Source organism: Lipophrys pholis (assembly GCF_963383615.2).
Source record: "Lipophrys pholis genome assembly, chromosome: 11".
NCBI classification, from domain to species: Eukaryota; Metazoa; Chordata; class Actinopteri; order Blenniiformes; family Blenniidae; genus Lipophrys; species Lipophrys pholis.
Window position 1 is genome coordinate 30,073,886 of NC_137631.1, and position 6,000 is coordinate 30,079,885.

Here is a 6,000-nt window from a genome sequence, read left to right on the forward strand (position 1 = left end):
CTTTATGCAGCTGCAGCAGGAGAGACGTGAACTTTTCATCTTCATAAACAGTCTTCATCATAAGGGTCTTCATCATTAATTCAATTCAATTCAATTCAATTTTATTTGTAAAGCGCTAAATCACATCAACAAACATCTCAAAGCGCTCTTACAATGATAGAGTACAACAGGACCCAACTAAACCCTTCCAAAGCAAGCAGATGTAACAAGCAACAGTGGCCAGGAAAAACTCCCTCGCATGGAGAGAAGTTCAAGAACTCCCTCTTCAGGAAGAAACCGTGGGGCGGACCCTAGACTCTGGAAGGACGGCCATCCGCCTTGACCGGTTGGGGGGAGAAGTACATGGGATAGGACAGGGAGAGAGAGGAAAGAAGAGGGAGAGAGAGAGTGGCAGACAGGCCAGATAAGTACAAATACTAAGAAAAGTCTATGATGAGCGTTGGTCTGATGATGAGCCAATCTCAGTCTGGAGTTTAAGGGCCGTGCCGTTGCGGTGGGGTCCCGGTGCTGTGGGGGGGTCCCGGTGCTGTGGGGGGGTCCCGGTGCTGTGGTGGGGTCGGGTAGTAGGACCGTCGTAACTCCACTCTGTGAGTCTTGGGTCTGATCCCCTGGATCCTGCTCTCCTCCTGTCAGGGATAAAAAAAAGACGGCGGCAGTGTCTGGTGGCTCCAGTAATGTTGTTACACAGAGAGAAAGAAAGAAAGACAAGAAACAGAACCTCCAAATGTAGAGTTCCTCCCTTTAACGGGAGAGAAAAAATCCCCTCAGCAGTCTAGGCCTATAGCAGCTCGACTTAGTGGTCCTATTTTATTCCTATTTTATTCCTAAGGATAAGCTTTATCAAATAGGAATGTTTTTAGTCTACTCTTAAATAAACTAATGGTGTCGGCCTTTCGGACCGAGGCTGCTAGTTGATTCCAGAGTAAAGGAGCCATATGGCTGAAACTCCTGCCTCCTGTTTTACTTTTATGGACTTTAGGGATTACCAACAGTCCTGCATCCTCAGAGCCAAGGGCTCGTGGAGGGTGATAAACTTCTAGAAGTTTCTCGATATAGGACGGAGCCTTCTGATGAAGAGTTTTATATGTGATCAGAAGGATCTTGAATTCTATTCTAGATTTAATTGGAAGCCAGTGTAAGGATGCTAAGACTGGGGAGATGTGCTCTCTTCTTCCAGTTCTGGTTAGTAAACGTGCAGCAGCGTTCTGCACTAGCTGTAAGGTCCTAACAGAGGAGTTTGGACATTCTGACATTAGGGAGTTACAATAATCTAATCTTGAAGTCACAAAGGCATGAATAATTTTTTCTGCATCTTTGAAGGACAAGAAGTTTCTAATTTTTGCAATATTCCTTAGATGGAAGAAGGCTGTCCTGGAGACATGTTTAACATGGGACATAAAGGACAGATCCTGATCAAAAATAACACCCAGGTTCCTAATATCACTGTTAGAGGTTAAGGTAATATTATCTAAGGTAATCAGACTATCTGAAAAGTAATCCCTGAGCTTTTTAGGACCTAGGATTAGAACCTCAGTCTTGGATGTGTTGAGCATTAAGAAGTTGATAGACATCCAGGACTTAACGTCCCTGAGGCAGGACTCTAGTTTAACAAGTTGGTCGGCCTGATTGGCTTTAATTGATAAATATAGCTGAGTATCATCTGCATAACAATGAAAGTTAATGCTGTGTTTCCTAATTATATTTCCGAGTGGCAACATATAGAGATTAAACAATATGGGTCCGAGGACGGAGCCTTGTGGTACTCCACACAGGACCCCTTCATGTATTGAAGATTTGTTATTTACATGAACAAATTGAAAGCGGTCAGATAAATATGATTTAAACCAGTTTAAGGCTAAGTTTTTAATGCCGACGCCATCTTCTAATCTCCTTAAAAGTATATTATGATGGACAGTATCAAATGCGGCACTAAGGTCCAGAAGAACTAAAACCGATAGAAGACCTCTATCTGAGGCCATTAGAAGGTCATTAGTAACTTTTAGCAGAGCAGTCTCTGTACTGTGGTTCATTCTGAAGCTGAACTGAAGGTCCTCTAACAGATTATTCTCGTGCAGATAATCCTGGAGTTGTTTAGCGACTACTTTCTCCAGAACCTTTGACAGGAAAGGAAGGTTGGAGATGGGCCTGTAGTTTGAGAGAAGGCTTGTGTCTAAGTTTGGCTTCTTAATGAGAGGTTTAATAACTGCTAGTTTAAAGGATTGGGGCACATAGCCTATTGTTAGAGACTGGTTAATAATTGCGAGTATAGAATTATTGATTAGTGGCAGTGCCTCTTTCAGAATTCTAGTAGGAATTGGGTCCAACAGGCTAGTAGTTGGTTTAGCAGAAGAAATAAGGGAGTTTAGTTGGACTAGTTGTATTTGCTGAAAGCATTCCAGATGACTGTTAGGTTTAACCAGTTCCTCTGTTATGGGGCTAACGGACGGTAGGGTTTGATGGATGTTATCCCTAAGCGTTGTAATTTTATTTTGAAAGAACTTCATGAAGTCCTCACTACATATATTGTTAGGAATGGTGGGCTCAACACTATTTTGGTTCTTGGTCAGTTTGGCTACAGTACTGAAAAGAAACCGAGGGTTGTTTTTGTTTTCCTCTATGAAGGATGAGTAGTAATTAGTTCTACTTCTACTCAGAGCTTTCTTATAAGCTTTGAAGCTATCCTTCCAGGCTATATAATCTAGGTCTGTTTTTGTTGAACGCCAAGTTCTTTCTAATCTACGGGAGCGTTGTTTAAGCTGGCGGGTTGATGAGTTAAACCATGGGGAGGACTTTTCCTGTTTTTTCATTTTCATTTTTTGAGGAGCTATGTCGTCTAGCGTTGTTTTTAGCATATCTGTCAGACTGTTTGTTAGGTATTCAATGTCTGAGCTAGCAACAGTATACGGGTCAGGAAGATTCACTACTGATTCTATAGCAGAGGGAATTCTTTCCTTGAATTTAGTTACTATGTTATCAGAGAGAGACCTGGTTAACACGGCTTTAACCGGAGGGTTAGAACTATTTAGAACAAAGTCAAAGGTTATTAAGAAGTGATCTGACAGGAAATCATAGTGAGGAGAGATGGTCAGATGCTCTATATTCAAACCATAAGTTAGACTAAGGTCTAGGGTGTGGAGATGTTTCTGGGTAGGCCCGTCTACTACCTGAGAGAAACCTAGAGAGTCAAGTGTAGATCTAAAGCTGCACTGAAACTATCATTTTCTAGGTCAACATGAACATTGAAGTCTCCTACCATGATAACCTTATCTTTAGTCAGGGCTACATCTGACAACAATTCAGAGAATTCAGTTAGAAAAGTTGAATAAGGTCCAGGAGGACGATAAATGATTACAAATTCTACAGAATTTACTATTTTATTTGACGGGTGTCGCATGGTCATGCTCAGACTCTCAAAAGAACTAAAGTTGGGTTTTGGGTTAATATTAATTAGTAAGTGAGAGTTCTAGATGGCTGCCTCCACCCTCCTCCACCACCTCCACCAGCTATTTGAGTGTTAATATGACTTGGAGGGGAGGCTTCATTTAGACTAACATACTCATCTTTACGTAGCCAGGTTTCTGTTAATCCAAAGAGATCAATGTTGTGTTCGGTTATCAGATCATTGACTAGAAGAGCTTTGGATGATAAAGATCTGATGTTTAGGAAACCACATTTCATTTTTTTGTCTTGATTTTGTCTAGTTTCACACTTGATACGGATGAAGTTTTTGTAGTCATTAGAAGTTATTTTCCTAGGTTTAGATAGTTTTATACTTGTGGTGGTCCGAGGGATAGACACAGTCTCTATGGGATGTTTAACTAAGTTAGCTATGGTTGGTGACTGCCCAGAGGGAAACTCAGAGAGGCGTGTAGGACTGCCACTCTGTTGCCTGGTCCCCACTCTGGTGCGTCAGGATGGAGGAGCTAAGCTTTTAACTCTGTTTCTAGATAAGAGGTACGCTCCATCCAACGTGGGATGGATGCCGTCCCTCCTGATGAGACCAGGCTTGCCCCAGAAGGACTTCCAATTATTAATGAAGCCTACCGAGTTACTGGGACACCACCCTGACAGCCAGCGGTTAAAAGATGACGTGCGGCTAAACATCTCGTCCCTGATGAGGTTTGGGAGGGGGCCAGAGAAAACTACTTCGTCTGAAATGGTCCGCGCGTATGTGCACACTGACTCTCCGTTAGCTTTGAGGACCTCAGACTTCTTCAGGCGAACGTCGTTTCCACCGCAGTGGATTACAATCCGTTTAAATTAACAGTCTTCATCATAAACAACCTTCATCATAAACAGTCTTCATCATAAACAGTCTTCATCATTAACAGTCTTCATCATAAACAACCTTCATCATAAACAGTCTTCATCATAAACAGTCTTCATCATAAACAGTCTTCATCATAAGGGTCTTCATCATAAGGGTCTTCATCATTAACAGTCTTCATCATAAACAGCCTTCATCATAAACAGTCTTCATCATAAACAGTCTTCATCATTAACAGTCTTCATCATAAACAGCCTTCATCATAAACAGTCTTCATCATAAACAGTCTTCATCATAATGGTCTTCATCATAAACAGTCTTCATCATAAACAGTCTTCATCATTAACAGTCTTCATCATAAACAGCCTTCATCATTAACAGTCTTCATCATAAACAGTCTTCATCATAATGGTCTTCATCATAAACAGTCTTCATCATTAACAGTCTTCATCATAAACAGTCTTCATCATAAGGGTCTTCACCCCAGGACAGAAAACCAGCCAGGTCCCCCACTGGTCATAAAGGTATTTATTCTGGCTACACGAGTATTTATCTGTACTGCAAAGGCTCTTTATACTGCATTTCTGCATGATAACTTGGTTTTTGTAGCCATAAAAAGTTCTTGAGGGGTGGACGGACTCAGACCAGCACCAGTGAAGGTCGAGGTCTAAAATGCACGGCCGCCACTGACTTTGGACCCCCCTGATCCTGGCCTTGTATTAGAAGAAGCTGCTTGGTCCAAAGATCTGGAGCTTTGTGTTCTGGAGCAAAAAGCTCCTGTAGAGTCACTGGAGGTGAACAGGGCTGCTGTGCAGGTCCAGAGAAGTCCAATCAAACCCCAAGAAACTCAAAATGATGCACCTGCTCACATTACAGTGTCAGGCGGCAGAACCCTTTCAGGTTGCTTTCAGTACCATCAAACCCGTTGGGTTGCTTTCAGTACCATCAAACCTGTTCCGTTGCTTTCAGGTACCATCAAACCTGTTCGGTTGCCTTCAGGTACCATCAAACCCGTTCAGTTGCTTTCAGGTACCATCAAACCCGTTGGGTTGCCTTCAGGTACCATCAAACCCATTCAGTTGCTTTCAGGTACCATCAAACCCGTTCAGTTGCTTTCAGGTACCATCAAACCCGTTGGGTTGCCTTCAGGTACCATCAAACCTGTTCGGTTGCCTTCAGGTACCATCAAACCCGTTCAGTTGCTTTCAGGTACCATCAAACCTGTTCTGTTGCTTTCAGTACCATCAAACCCGTTGGGTTGCTTTCAGTACCATCAAACCTGTTCCGTTGCTTTCAGTACCATCAAACCCGTTGGGTTGCCTTCAGGTACCATCAAACCTGTTCCGTTGCTTTCAGTACCATCAAACCCGTTCAGTTGCTTTCAGGTACCGTTAACGTGGTTCGGGCTGGAAGCTCACTGAGTCGTGGCGAAGGAGTAGAGCTGCTGGAGGTCAGGATCTTTTGGATCCATGTGGTCAGGTTCCCCTCCCAGCATTTGGTTGGTTCTGAAAACAAACTCGTCCATAAAGGCTGGGGGCTTTCCTCTTCAGGTGTTGTACAGGGTGAGATGCTGGTGAGCGGATACTCAGATACTCGAATACTCGGATACTCACACACCCTCACTCACGGAGGAATGGTTGCTGGTTATGAGGCTTCATGGACCACGGTCTTTATTCTCTGGAGCCACCAGGGGGCGCTGTCTGCTCGGTTTGAAAAGCTCTGCTGCTTTCAGA